Source organism: Mytilus galloprovincialis, chromosome 4, assembly GCF_965363235.1.
Source record: "Mytilus galloprovincialis chromosome 4, xbMytGall1.hap1.1, whole genome shotgun sequence".
Taxonomy (NCBI): Eukaryota; Metazoa; Mollusca; class Bivalvia; order Mytilida; family Mytilidae; genus Mytilus; species Mytilus galloprovincialis.
Genome location: NC_134841.1, coordinates 29,071,769 through 29,086,629, shown reverse-complemented (window position 1 = coordinate 29,086,629; position 14,861 = coordinate 29,071,769).

Sequence of the window (14,861 nt, the reverse complement as noted above, 5' to 3'; positions counted from 1 at the left end):
TATTTAATGTGTTTTGTCGATTTGCCTTTATGTCCTGTCATTTCTTTTTTATGTTATGTGCAGATGCCTTTATTTCCTGACTCGGCAACTCTTTGTTATGTAAAATTAGTAATTTGTTTGGTCAAAAAATTGTATGATATGTCATTGCTAAACTTTGTTGTGTAAAATATGCATTACATTATCCTGTAACTACTATATATTCTGTGAATACTTCGAAACTTTATGATCAACCACCTTTACATTCTCTCATATTTTATCTATGCTGTGTCTATTCTTCTTTTACGTAAGTCAGTTAATAATTGCGTCGTGTCTCAAGTGTTATTGTTATGTCAAATGTTCTAAAGGTTTTGTTTTGATACAACTTTGTTCTATGTAAATTTCATGGTATTATAGTCTTTTGGCGTTATGTTGTGTTCATACATATGTATCTCCAGTGAAAAACACAATACATCATGGTATAATTTATATGCGTTTTGCCGAACAATTGATACTCTCTGTGAGCATTCATTACGTCATGTGCAAATGCCTTTTACATTATGTACAAACAACTAATACGTTTTGTGCAAACCTCGTTTACCTTATGTGCAAACATCGTTCACCCTGTGTGCAAACATCGTTTACCTTATGTGCAAACACCTGTTACGTTATGTGTAAATACCTATTAAGTTATGTATAACAACTACATCATTATGCGCAAACACTATTACGTTATGTTCAAATACCGCTTACGTTATGTGCGAACACCTTGTAAGTTATGTGCAAACACCTATTACATTATGTCTAAACATATATTACGTTATGTGCAAACACCTATTACGTTCTGGTAAACGCTTTTTTGACACAGATTAAAACAAAACGCATGAAGCCTAAATCCATCAATTGGAAATACAACTTTAAAATTTTGATGGATTCAGTTGAGGATTATGCCAGGCAATGGGCTAAGCGCGAGAAAGAAGACGTAGACACTCTTTCCGAATGGATTAAGGCAGTGAGGTCGTTAATACAAATCAGAATTACGAAACTGAATGGGTCTATCAATGCCCATGCTACGTCAATCTTTAAAGACCCAAATGTTGCAAAACACCTATCCTACCTCAAAGACAAATATGTTGTTGTCCCCGCAGATAAAGCCCCAAACAACATCGTTTTTGTATGTAAAACTCATTACATTAACTGCTAGATAAACGAATTAGGTATTGACAATTCACTTGGAAACTCAACATATACCCTCACGACACTTACAGAGGAAATCCTGGATAATCATAGGTCTGTTCTGTGTTCCTCTGGAATTTCAACCAAAGATAAAGAACTGGATCTGCCATCACTGTATTGGATACCTAAACTACATAAGTGTCCTTACAAACAACGGTATATTGCTGGGTCTTCCAAGTGCTCCACGAAACCTCTTTCTAAATTATTAACACCTATTTTATCAGCAATCAAAGACGGGCTTCAGAGTTATTGTGAAACTGCCTATTCTAGAGGGGGCGTGAATCAGATGTGGATACTTAAAAATTCCAAAGATCTTTTAGAGTACATACAATCTAACTCTCTTTCATCTTGTAACAGTATTAAAACATTTGACTTTTCTACTCTGTACACTAGTATTCCATATTCCAAACTAAAAGACAAATTGAAAGAGTTGGTATTGCTTTGCTTCGTAAAAAAGAATGGCCAACGTAGATACAAGTATCTTGTCTTGGGGAGGGATAAATCCTACTTTATAAAGGATCACTCTGATTCGAACAAAAAATTCTCTGAAACTGATATTATCAAGATGCTTGATTTCTTGATTGACAACATATTTGTTACGTTCGGGGGACGTGTTTTTCAACAGACAGTCGGCATTCCAATTGGAACAAACTGTGCCCCTCTACTTGCCGACTTGTTTCTTTATTATTATGAGGCTGATTTCATGCAGGAACTTCTTAGGAAGAAAGATAAGAAGTTAAATCTACTTTTCGCTATATAGATGATGTTCTTCACTAAATAATTCAAAATTTGGTGACTATGTGGAACGCATCTATCCAATCGAGCTAGAGATAAAGGATACTACAGATACAGTTAAGTCGGCCTCATATCTTGACTTCCATCCAGAAATTGACAATGAGGGTCGGTTGAAAACAAAACTTTACGACAAAAGAGATGATTTCAGCTTTCCAATTGTGAACTTTCCATTTCTAAGCAGCAACATTCCAGCAGCACCTGCATACGGGGTATATATCTCCCAATTGATACGATATTCCCGTGCTTGCATTTCCTATCATGATTTTCTTGATAGAGGGTTGCTGCTCACAAGGATGTTATTAAACCAAGAGTTCCAAATGGTGAAGTTGAAATCATCCCTTCGTAAATTTTACGGACGCCATCACGAGTTGGTTGACCGTTATGGAATAACCGTTTCACAAATGATATCGGATATGTTCCTTACGTCGTAACTACAATCCCCTTCCCTTTCAAGAATGTGACCTACCGAATTAGACCATTTACCGGATTTGTTATCACATAAGCAACACGACGGGTGCTGCATGTGGAGCAGGATCTGCTTACCCTTCCGGAGCACCTGAGATCACCCCTAGTTTTTTGGTGGGGTTCGTGTTGTTTATTCTTTAGTTTTCTATGTTGTGTCGTGTGTGCTGTTGTTTGTTTGTCTTTTCATTTTTTAGCCATGACGTTGTCAGTTTGTTTTAGATTTATGAGTTTGACTGTCCCTTTGGTATCTTTCGTCCCTCTTTTGAAAATGAAAAAAAATTAAAAGTTTGACCTTTCTAACAAACTGTGGATTTTTATATTAATTATATTGATTGGCGTAAAAATGCTATATACATACAATATATCTAGTTTTATGGGAAATTATTTTCCTCTACTTTAAGAGTGTGCGTTATGCATCCATGCTTTGAAAATTTGTTCACTTTACTTGTTGAAGATTGTAACAAATATACAGACACGACTTTAGTTTTCAAGAGGTGCAACCGAAAGGAACAATACGATATAAAAATTAAGATGCGGTACGAATGCCAATGTGACAACTCTTCACAAGAGACCAGGATGATTTGTTATTACCCTCCCAGTAGGGTTTTCATCTAACGAGAAACGTGTACTAGATTAATGCTACAAATGTAATGACGTCTCCCACGATTCATGTAGCAGCTAAGGAATCCTACAAAATGTTTAAGATTTTATTTTCGTTCATTTCCGTTAACAGTTGTGAATATTATTCTGAATAACCTTCCTAAGACTTATTATTTCCTCCGTCCTCGACAAGGCGTGTTGAGACGGGTGGGTGTCCTGAAAAGGTGTGGTCAGGTGACCCGCCCCTCTTATCTGACATTTTTTTTTTTAAACTAACAGGAATGTTGGAAAAATTTGATCCGATTTTGGATCCGACAGGTAGAAGGGTGTAACAAAAAGATGCAATTTCTCCAAAAAAAAAACTGCATTCTCCTATATTCCACAAAAATGACGCGTACACATATTTTTTTCTGAATGAAAGGGTTATCAGCCTTGTTTCACCTTCACTGGCCACACTCGAAATTAAATCCCGCAACTTGAAACTCCAGATAATGACTTTCATTTATCCGTATTTGGTCCGGTAACTTTTCGAACTGTGTCATCAAGAACGATACAAAAATACATATTCTAGTAAATTGTAATTGTTTTCTTCTATTATTTTTTTTATAAGTGATATGCATATCACTTATTTTGTTGTCTATAAGAATAAATAAATAATTTCGTTGCTAAAATGGTCATCATAACATAATTTTCCCTTTGAATTTCAGAAAAAAATGACTATCTATAAAAAAGAAAGTGGTATGAATGCCAATGAGACAATTCTCCACGAGAGACCAAATGACAAAGAAATAATAACAATAGATCTTCTTATGGCCTTTAACAAAAAACCCATCCCGTTTAGTCATCTAATCTATTTATTTTTCTATCCCATTTAATTTTTCACCAGTTTTAAAAAAAAAAATGGGTACAGTTAAGTACATTTGTAATTCGCTTTTATCCTGCAATTAGCTAGTTATTGTATACAAATAACGGGTAAACAACATTTTTTTTGCTTTGTTTGTACATGTACAAATAAATTTTCCTGCTACCCGCTTCCATGTTGATCAATCGGTAATATGGATATTTCTTTCTGGGTTATAGTTCATTTTGGGGTTTTCTCCGAGTGCGCGTTTCAATAATTGTAAAAATCAGAGACATTGGTTAAGATTTAAACAACTTATGCTCAAATACCAGGTGTAAATTGTAAACAATATATGTATATTGTCAGAAATATAAAATGTATTAGTTGTCGCTGCGAAACAGGAGAAAATTCGGTAAGCCTCGCTTTTCGTCCTGTTTCTAAAGCTCGTACAAATAAATTTCACGTTTACTGACAAAATATAATCAATGCATTATTCCACAGTTGTTGATATGAATTTATCTTTTTGTTCAATATTTCAACGAATATCGTCGTATAAATTAGAAACATCAACCTATTTTCCGAACGGAGAGTCATAAATTCAATGAATATTATTGCGGGATATACGGTATAAACAGTAAGCTTCGATGCGTTTAGTTATGAACGCGAATGGTTCGATAAATATAGCTAAATACACAATTAAGCCAAATGTTCATAAAAGGGATTTGCTGCACATCATTATTTTGAGAAATCTTATTTTTAAAAAATATCAAATTTCATACAAATATATTCTTTTGGATCTAAATGTTATCAATCTAAAATATGTTTTGACAGTTTCCGTTAAATATTGCCATTTTTAGATATATCGGTCCCCCTTTTCTCGGCTACTGTTAAAGCGAGACGGGTTTTTTTTTTAATTAATAGCTAGCGAGGCATGAAGTTCATATGCTTCAATCCAAATTATCCTCAAAGTGCGGAAACAATCTTGAATTGATGCAATCTTGTTCGCCTTGAAATCGACGTAACATATTTAGTCAAAATTCCTTTAAAAAATCACCTATATAACGAAAAGAAAACTGTGACAGACTTTAACACGAAAGGGAAGGCTTAAATTCTTCTGTAATTTTCCTGCTACTGATTATAGATTAAGAAAGTTTACTTGTCATGTTTTGTAATGTTGGAATTTCGGAACCCTCTTGTTCATCCGTTTAAAGCACCATGAAACAATTGCCAGCTAACTCCCAGTTTTCAAAAATCTTTAAATGTGCAGTATGTCATTAATACGATTTCAGTTCTCAAAATGAATCAAGATAAAATAAGGATAATAAGACATTTGTAAAAAATATAAAACCCTTGTTATGTTTTGTTATTTTTTGAGAACATCTTTATGTTAAAGATATTAATCAAAGTACTGAAGTACTGAACATCTGATGACCGCAAGTTCTTGTGGACGTTCATAAGCACTTGTCTCAGAAAACCAAATCACATCACTTTACCTGAAGGTGACGTTAGAGTACAGATATATATTTTTTCTGTGCGTGAATGATAAATTCAACCTCATCGTAGAAGTGATACAAATCAGTAAACTCTGGGGTTTTTTTTTTTTTTGTTATACATTATTTTAATATTTGTAAATTACAGTTACATGATATGTATATATAATTTTTATCCATTTGGATATCATTCTATTGCACTATATTAATTATAGTGCTGTGCAAGTGCATGGTGGACACTCTTCTGTAATAATTCGATTTTTCTGATAGATTGAATTTGAGTGGGCATTCATATTTTCCAGCAAAACAGTCAATGTCCCACACAGAGAGAGGGAGCAAAGACAGATAACTCTGCATGGGAGATTGCAAACGTTCTTGAGATATTCTTCCGCATGCGGTAACACACTTTTTCTGTACGTGTGTATAAATATTAAAGATTATTTACTTTATTCATGTTTCTAACGAGTTTAACGACATTTTCATATCATTAATTTATGTTCAAAAAAATATATTTTTAGGAGTATCAATTTGAAATGAATTAAGAACAATTGATATGGAATGTAATTTTACACTCGATAATGTCCGTGTATTTATTATTATCATGTTTATAGATCGGGCACAATCTTAAAACGAATGTTACGTAATTGAAATTTAGGCGACAGCAATGCACATGAATGCCCTCACGGTCATCCGATGTAAAACGAATAAAGAAGTTGTTCATTAAGATATCATTAGATAAACAAACACACGGACCTGATTTTTTTTCTCTTTTTTTTCTCATTCAATGACCAGTGGCGGAACCAGAATTTTTGAAAATGATGGAGCTGCGTTTGTTGGTTCTATACGCAGTTTGATTAAGAGGGGCTCTAGACTCAGTTTTGCCAAAACTCCCTGCTAATTCAAAAAACAAATACAAGATAAGAGGTGGCGGGAAAATATCTTCGTCCTCGGTCAATATAATCTGAACAGACGCATATACAATGTGTTGACCTTGTCAAAAGTCTATAATTCATAAATGTAATTTGGCACCTTCCAAAACCATACGTTATGATTATGTATGCAAGATATGGCGACCTATGAAATGACCCGCTTGGTGCAGATGAAAGAGAACATTACATAAATAAGGCCTTTAGTGCTCTCGTTTGAATTGGGCCTTTTATTGTTGACTATGCGGTATGGGCTTTGCTCATTGTCGAAGGCCGTACGGTGACTTTAAGTTGATAATTTCTGTGTCATTTTGGTCTTTTGTGGAGAGTTGTCTCATTGGCAATAATACCACATCTTCTTTTTTATATCAACTTATTTTCCGTTCACATTTTCCGTAAAGAAATGAGGTTGCATTTTGTTTTTTACATGTATCTTTCTTCTTGCTTCGAATAACAGGGCAGAGCTTTTAGTTTCAGTCGATATACACGCCATCTTGAAATAATTACTTGTCACATATAAATTCGGTTTGTTTGCTTCATGATGTGGCTGATATTCAGCAACAACTGTTGGCTTAAATGAGATAAATAATTACAGACTGTTGTATTCTGAGGATATTAAGCCATCAAATGCCGGAAAATTAACTATGTGTATTACATTTCAGATCAAATGTTATTAATTCATGGTCGTTTTATTATGCATATATTACACACTGAAATTGAAAATTGAAATATCAATCATTAATACGTCTTTATTTGCATTGCCAATCTGCAATATGCACGATTTGTTTTCTAAAAAATGTTCCTATACAATGTTTTCAAAAACGCATTAAATGTATTTTATGACTTTTGTCAATCTAGGCACACCTCCAGAGAAACACACCTCGAGAATCGTGTCTATATATTTTGTAAATATTTTAATTTTCAACAAGTAAAGTGAACAAAATATAAAAAGAATGGATGTATAACGCACACTCTTTAAGTACAAATGTAAAACAAAAAACTAAATATTTATATAACATTTTTATATCCATCAATATATAAAAATACTACATTTCCAATACTAAATCAACAACCCGATGCACATATATTACCTTCAGTTCACATTCAGCATCAAATGGATATTACCTTGAAAAAGAATACAGCGAAGTAGTTCAGAGCTTTTTAGAAAGCTAAAACTTATAATTTTCTTAATTTCAAAGTGTATATCACTAATGCGTTTTGTTTTAAACTGTGTCAAAAAAGCGTTTACCAGAACGTAATAGGTGTTTGCACATAACGTAATTGTTGTTTGGACATAACGTAATAGGTGTTTGCACAAAGCGTTATCGGTGTTTGCACATAATGTAAGCGGTATTTGCACATAACGTAATAGTGCTTGCACATAATGATGTAGTTGTCATATATAACTTAATAGGTATTTACACATAACGTAATAGGTGTTTGCACATGAGGTAAACTATGTTTGCACATGAGGTAAACTATGTTTGCACATAAGGTAAACGATGTTTGCACATAGGGGAACGATGTATGCACATAAGGTAAACGAGGTTTGCACAAAACGTTTAAGTTGTTTGCACATAATGTAAAAGGCATTTGCACAGGACGTAATGAATGCTCACAGAGAGTATCAATTGTTCGGCAAAATTCATAGGAACTATACCATGATGTGTTGTGTTTGTCACTGGAGATACATATGTATTAACACAACATAACGCCAAAAGACTATAATATTATGAGGTTAACATAGAACAAAGGTGTATCAAAACAAAACCTTTAGAACATTCGGCATAACAATCACATTTGAGACAGGACGAAATTTTTAACTGACTTACGTAAAAGAAGAATAGACAGAACATAGATAAAATATGAGAGAATGTAAAGGTGGTTGATCATAAAGTTTCGAAGTATTCACAGAATATATAGTAGTAAAAGCATGATGTAATGCCCATTGTACACAACAAAATTTAGCAAGGACAAATCATACTACTGTTTGACCAAACAAATAACTAATTTGACATGACACAAAGATGCCGTGTCATGAAATACAGACATTTACACATAACATAAAGAAGAAACGACAGGACGTAAAGACAAAGCGACAGAACACATTAAATATTTACACTATAAGACAGTTCCGGCGTTCCATACAAAACCGTACCAGCCATTGATATATAACAACTGAATATGTAAGGTGCTAATTACCAAAAAGAAATCTGAAAAGAATATGAATGAGAATGAATACTTTATTGCAAAATGCATATGTATGCTATAGCAACGAAAAACATATTTACAACATGACAAATGATAAACAGCAGAGATTAATACATAGAAATCGTTATAAGAAAGCATATAACCAAGTCAATCATAGGCCGGCTTAACCAAAGGAAGTTTGGCCTTCACGTTAGTTTCTTAATTACTTCTTCAATCAACGGCAAATTTTAAGAAAGGTGTAACGACAATATTGTATCAGCAAATTGCTGTTTAGCTTATTTCGAAAAATTGGACCTAACTGGCTGCTAATAAGGATTCATCATAGAATATAAAATTCTTGAAAATGTTATATCAAAACTTATACTCAGTTCATATTGTCAAAATCATACCAAACATCGACGTAAGGCTTAGTCTTGTCTGTCTTTAATATTTCTGATATTTACGAACCATTGGCATTGATGGTGTACGCGTTTTCAGGTAAAACTGCCTGATGATGTGAATAAAGGGAAACTAGCCTGGTCCGACATATGATTTGATTTGATTTTTGGTGTTTTGCAACGAACTGATTATCCAGAAGGTATGTATTGCCATGAACTGACTTATTACCGGATTGTATGTTTTGCCATGAATTGACTTATTACCAGATAGAATGTTTGCCATGAATTGACTGATTACCAGATAGAATGTTTGCCCTGAACTGACTTATTGCCGGATTGTATGTTTTGCAATGAATTGACTTATTACCAGATAGAATGTTTGCCATGAATTGACTTATTACCAGATCGAATGTCTGCCCTGAACTGACTTATAACGGGTAGTATGTTTTGCCATGAATTGACTTTTTACCGGATTGTATGTTTTGCCATGAATTGACTTATAACCGGATAGAATGTTTGCCATGAATTGACTTATTACCAGATAGAATGTTTGCCATGAACTGACTTATTACCAGATAGAATGTTTGCCAGGAATTGACTGATTACCAGATAGAATGTTTTGTCATGAACTAACTTGTTAACGGATAGTATGTTTTATCACAAACAACACGAGTGGAGCTGGTCTAGCAGTTTCAAAGCACTCACCGACATCATAACTCTAGTCTAAGAATATTTTGAACATTAGTTTCGTACCATTCACTCCTATTTTATGGGTATGATGCAATTGTTAGTGTGAAATTGAAGGCATAGACTTGCATGTAATATAACATAATTTGTCTTTTCCAGTATCTCTTTTCCTAATAACTTTTTTTGCTGTTTTATTTATTGATATTGCAACAGATACAGATGTATTATAATGGTTCTGTGTACGCCTTCTTATGGTTTCAATTTCCATTTGGTTTTTGTTTTATTTCATAATGGGATAGGTGTTTGGGTGTCGTATTATGGCGGTTTAACAATTAAATATCAATAGTGAACTGAATGCTAAGAAAACTGATTTCAGTGACACTCTTAAATGATTTCACGAACATACTACGACAAGTTTGGACGAAATGTGTTATTTGTTTTTCAAACTCAATTTGCTTAGTACCCTAAGCCATTGGACCACATGCATATGCATACCGCATGAAAATACGTGTATCACAGAAAACTAGTTTCTGTCACATGGTTTGTCGAAGTGTAAACCAATTGAAACACTTATAAGGGACCAATCGAATTCAAGTATTTGTAGATATGCAAATAATACAAGAATTAATTATCTTTAATTGAGTATATTTGTTTCTGCTATTCATTATTGATTATCGTAACAGTCTATTGGAACACATGCGAAGTGTTTTGAATCTAATATGTTCAGAACACAGTGGAGCGGAATAGGTCTAGGTTAACAACATTGTGCATTGTTTTAAACCTAGATTGATAACATTGTCAAGCGTTTATAATAAACTCCTACATCTGAACTACTTACCCGTTCAAAAAACCAATGTTTACAATAATGTTTTGCACTGTCAGTCTTTTATTTCAGTCATTGTGATGTCTCTCCATTGATATTATAGGTAATGATGGTAATATTATATATAATGACTCAATCGAAGCATAGCAACTTTTTTTTAATTTCGTGATTTATTTGCGCTTTTTAAATTGTTAATTACAATCTAAAAGCACGTTTTATGTTAATATTTGTATATTTCAAAGACATACTGAAACTGTACGGAGTGAACCAATCTAATTCAAATAATATTTAAAAATGCGTGAGAGAAAACACGCAATTAAAATTAACAACTTACAAATGCTACATTTTAATGTTTCAATTAACGTATCAAGTCTGGTAGATCAACTGCGTAGGTTTCATAGTTTTTACCCTTAGTTCCTTTTGAAAGAGAACATTAACAAACATAACACATTATTATATCAGACTCGGTATTGAATCAGAGTCAAAGTAAATCTAACATTAAAGCAATACATTACGTGTTTAACGGGCTTTACAGCAATATAATCGTCATGAAAAATAAAAGTCATAATATATGCGATATAGTAGATTGACATCAACCCAAAAATGTGAATTAAAGTTTAATAATATAATTTATGACAGTGTGTGTACCCATTGCTGCAGTATTTTTTTACAGTCATCTTTTTAAATTTGACTAAATCTATGATATTGTTGTACCATGAGTTTTAATTTTGAACAAGAAAAGAGATTCACAGCTTTTGTTCAAACAATTCCTTGCTTAAAAGTATCTATTCACAATGTTGTATTTTTCGTAATCAGCGCCCCTCTCCAGAAGTTCAAGCTGAAAATTGTCAAAATGATTGAAAACCAACTGTTTATTACGGAAGCGTGTCAGCCTCATATTTCATATGTTATTAAGGTCTCAGAGTATATGTTGTGACATTCCCGGTTCAGATTTGTATTCCCTGGTAACAGGTGTTATGATGACGTAATTCAGGTTCCAAATGTGGTAAAAACGTCGTATATCCGTCATATATAAAGATGCTAACAAACAATTTTGACGTGTAGCAGTGACCTTAAAACTTCTTTGAGATAACATTAATGTTAATATGTATTAGTCCATATTGATGTGGACTTTATGTAAAGGATATAAGCCTTATCTTGAGCTACACTTATTAAAGGGACCAACATATAGGATAATGTAAATAAAGTTTATATAAAAAAAAATTACTGCACACTTGATGAAAATAGGTCAAAACAATTTTTTTTTATTTGTTTGCTTTTTTTCCTTTTTTTGGTCATGTTTTAAACAATGTTTTAAGTAAGATATTCGCCGTTAACAGTCCATTCTGTAAATTATTGGACAGATATGAGACCGCAGGACGACGACCTGTAAAATATTTTACAGAATGGACTGTTATAGGCTTATATTTTTACATAAAGTCCACAAATATATATGGACTAATACATATTGCCATTATAATTCAAAGAATCCAAAAACTAGAAAACGTGTATTCTAAATTGCATATAGATGTACTATTGCATTAATATTCTTTGTAACAATGAACGATAAATTAATCTACGACTGAAAAAAGCCAATATGATGTTAGGAAGAAAAAAAATGAAATCCAGTAAACTTCCAAATCGGAATGAGATTGACAATTTATAAATGCGTACCATGCAATTATATGGAACATGGCATAAAGCATTTACTATATATTAAACATTAGATATGTACTTTTGTATTGTGCCCTTATACCGCCTACATTTATCTGATGAGTTAAGTCTTTTCAAACATATTTATTGATTTTTTTAATGCGTTGCTACGCCACTGTCCAAAGTTAAAGGAAATGTATATCGCTTTCAAATATTCTATCCTCGCCACATTTTTCTCGATTTTGTATGTACTATAGTCAGGAGCATGTAATACAGTGGCTGTCGACCTTATTTATTTTGTCCCACATCTTCTTCTTACTATACTATAATATTTAAAAATATTAATTTTCGCGAACCATTTAGTACGGGGCGCCGAATGGGACTCTTGTGGTTTTGTACAAAATTCAATTCTGTCATAACAAAATCACTTTTGTCTTACAAAACTATGTGATACAGACTTGTTTTATGAGAACTTCAATTTTGTGATGACAAAATTCATTTTTGTCATGACAAAAGTCAATTTTGTCAAAAAGATATGCAAATATAAACTTATTTGCAAACAAAATTGACTTTTGTTTCCTGATATGGAAATTAAAACACAAAAGTCAATTTTGTCTCACAAGTGTCAATTTTGTCTCACAAAAATCAATTTTGTCTCACAAAAGTCAATTTTGATTTTGTGACGACAAAATTGACTTTTGTGAGACAAAATTGACAAAATTGAATTTTGTGTCACAAAAGTCGATTTTGTATGCAAATTAGTTCACAGAATCCAAAGTAAACTAAGTTGCATACCAATTTTCAAATTAGGTAACAAAAGTAAAGTCTGTGTTACAAAAATGAATTTTGTCATGATAAAATAAACTTTTGTCCACTGAAAGATAATTTTGTATGACAAAATTTTAAATTTGTAGTATGCTACAAATTTTGTTAAACTGAACTCATTTTTGTTGAACAAATCTCTCTTTTGTCCGTACAAAATTGAATTTCGAGTACAAAACCACAAGAGTCCCATTCGGCGCCCCGTATTTAGGTCACGGAAATTCCAAAATATGGCATCAGTAAGGAGAGTTGTACAAATAGTGTGAATACACAGAACCCCCATCCAATTCATCTTTAGCTAAAAGTATTCATCATTTTCTATTTTATATGTACTAACAATATTCCATTTTTCTATAGTTTCGATTAAAATGTGCCAAAATCTGAGTTAAAATAGGTCGAATGCCCCAAATAAACATTCCCTGATTGGTTGAAGTACTGTGGCGTCGATGTAAAGCATAGCAAGCCTCGATGTAAAGCACACGCTTCACAGGAATAAGGAGAGTTTTACAAATAATGTGAATACACAGACCCTCAATCCAATTTATGTATTGCTGAAAATAATCAAGTGTTCATCATTTTCTGTTTTGATTCTGCTTTTTGATTCTGCTAACAACATTCCATTTTTTCTATAATTCCGATTTAAATATGTGAAACCCCGCAATAAAATAGATGGCCTCAATGATGTAAACGCAACGCAAAAAAAATCCGTTAATATGTTAACATCTTGAACTTCGACCCTGGGTTCAAAGGGGTTAATAAACCGATTCACAAATAGAGATCTCCTTGCGCTCAAATGTAATCCTTAGTGAAGTATACAGGCAACTTCGTTTACAGAAATATATACACACTTTATCAGAAATATATTGTCATGCATCTGCATATTCACGTTTTTTTTTTTTTATGCTGAACTTTAGTCTAATTCAATTCCATACAAATTTTATTACGTAAAGCAATAGGAGTAAGAATATTTTTAGCGCCAATTTAACCAGCATTGCTCATTGCCATCATCAAAATATTTATCGTAATCATTGTGAAATTTCATTTACATAGAGTTTATTAAATATATAAAGTAATTTTAGTAAGTGTGGCTTATTAATGTTAAGGTTCTCGAGATGTGCTTCTCTAGACATTTTTGACGGTCAGTTTAATCCCAATTATCTCAATATTATCCCCGATGACAGAAATGTCAACCCAACCTATTCGTGTCAAAAGTAAAAATCTAATTTATTTGATGAACTAATTTCTTCTAAAACTGTACATGCATTATTTCTGTATTATTTGATAACCAATCACATTCACGTTGCATGATAATTGGTTCTTTATGAGTGAACTGTGTAGTGTATGAGGGTCTGGATGGGGGTCGGTTATTCTGTAAACATTTAATTTTCACCCCTTTTTTCTCTAATCTTCAAAAAATTAACCCCATTTTTCTCTAAACTTCAAAAAATTAGACCACGCATTTCTCTAATCTTCATTTTTTTTGCCCGTTATTCTCTAATCTTCATTTTTTAAGGGCATTATTCTTTAATCATTTAACCCCATCCAAACCCTCGTGTATTGCAAGATCGATGCAAATTGTGACGTCAGACTGAGTGCGCGAGCACGTGACATTATTATTTGTAAACAAACCGGCTCATGTAACACGTGTCTGAAGTATATATTCAAAGTGCAATCAATCTTTCAATCACTATTTTATGATATTTTTGTGTCTGTTTAGGTTTGCATATCAGTAGTCGAAGTAAATTAGACAGTGTCATATTGTTCCTGTTCTGAGTTGTGATTTTTTATATAGAATTAGAAGGTTAGTCTGAATAAGTCATTATTTAAGGGGGGGGGGGTCCGGAGGGGTCCTGATCCCGAAATCCCCGACATAAAAACATGAAATCTTGAGGTCCCGAATTTTAAAAAATATCAAATCCTGACATCCCGAAATTCGAAAAAAAAGTGATCCCTGACCCC